Raw genomic sequence first — 1,684 nt, forward strand, 5'->3', positions numbered from 1 at the left:
CAGTAGTCACTGAAGAAACAGTTTTGAATACATGAACATACACATGGATCAATTGCATATGGATAAAAGTTGTGGACAAAATCATCAGTCAAAATATTTATGAATTTTGCAAAATAAAACATTATGAAAACCACTCCACAAAAACAAAAATGTTAACATTCTACATGCACAAGGAGTTCAAACAATTTTATGAAAAAAATTAACTTATAATAGTGGAGTAGAAAATGAATGAACAATATTCCTCAAAAAAACAAATGAAAGAGGAAATAGAAAAATAAAGTTTTAATAAAAATATTAAAATAGGCCAGGCCCGATAGCTCACGCCTGTAATCCCAAGACTTTGGGAGGCCGAGGCAGGTGGAACACCTGAGGTCAGAAGTTCGAGACCAGCCTGGCCAACATGGTGAAATCCCGTCTGTACTAAAAATACAAAAATTAGCCAGGCATGGTGGTGGGCACCGATAATCCCAGCTACTCGGGAGGCTGAGACAGGAGAATTGCTTAAACCTGGGAGGCGGAGTTTACAGTGAGCCGAGATAGCTCCACTGCACTACAGCCTGGGCAACAGAGCAAGACTCAAACAATATATTAAAATAAAACAACAGTGTTTTCACCTATCTACTTTGCAAGAATCAAACAATAATGATAATATTCAATGTGACTAAGACTTCAGAAAGCCAATTAACTGTTTTCTACATTGGTTTATATATATTTTCTGGAGGTCAATTGAAAAAGCAATTGCAAAATTTTAAAATACCAATTTTCTTTGAAGAAAAGCTGCAATTCGCTTTTCGATCCGCCATCTGCGGTGGAGCCGCCACCAAAATGCAGATTTTCATGAAAACCCTTATGGGGAAGACCATCACCCTCGAGGCTGAACCCTCAGATACGATATAAAATGTAAAGGCCGAGATCCAGGATAAGGAAGGAATTCCTCCTGATCAGCAAAGACTGATCTTTGCTGGCAAGCAACTGGAAGATGGACGTACTTTGTCTGACTACAATATTCAAAAGGAGTCTACTCTTCATCTCGTGTTGAGACTTCGTGGTGGTGCTAAGAAAAGGAAGAAGTCTTACACCACTCCCAAGAAGAATAAGCGCAAGAGAAAGAAGGTTAAGCTGGCTGTCCTGAAATATTATAAGGTGGATGAAAATGGCAAAATTAGTCGCCTTCATCGAGAGTGCCTGTCTGATGAATGTGGTGCTGGGGTGTTTATGGCAAGCCACTTTGACAGACATTATTGTGGCAAATTTTGTCTGACTTATTGCTTCAACAAGCCAGAAGACAAGTAACTGTATGAGTTAATAAAATACATGAACTAACAAACACAAAAAAAAAAAGAAAAGAAAAACTACAATTCCACACAATTGCTAATGAGTGAAGGTTAATATAAAACATGATATAATTGTATTTTTTAACTGATAGACTTTATTCTTTAGAGTAGTTTTAGGTTCACAGCAAAACAGAAAAGAAAGTATATAGAGTTCCCAAATCCTCCCCTATACTCTCACCAAACATCCACAACATGCAGTCTTCCCCGACACCAACATGTCATATCATTATGGTACATTTGTTATAACCAGTGAACCAACATTAACACATTATCCACCAAAGTTCATAGTGCTCATTAGGGCTCACTCTTGGTTTTGCACGTTCTATGGGTTTTGACAGATATGTAATGGT

At 37.6% G+C, this 1,684-nt stretch overlaps 1 pseudogene; it reads left to right on the forward strand.

Annotated features, from left to right (window-relative positions):
* Window positions 1-825: 825 nt before the first annotated feature.
* Window positions 826-1,309, forward strand: LOC112427919 (ubiquitin-ribosomal protein eS31 fusion protein-like; annotated as a pseudogene).
* Window positions 1,310-1,684: the final 375 nt, after the last annotated feature.

This window comes from Macaca nemestrina, chromosome 14 (assembly GCF_043159975.1).
Source record: "Macaca nemestrina isolate mMacNem1 chromosome 14, mMacNem.hap1, whole genome shotgun sequence".
NCBI lineage: Eukaryota > Metazoa > Chordata > Mammalia > Primates > Cercopithecidae > Macaca > Macaca nemestrina.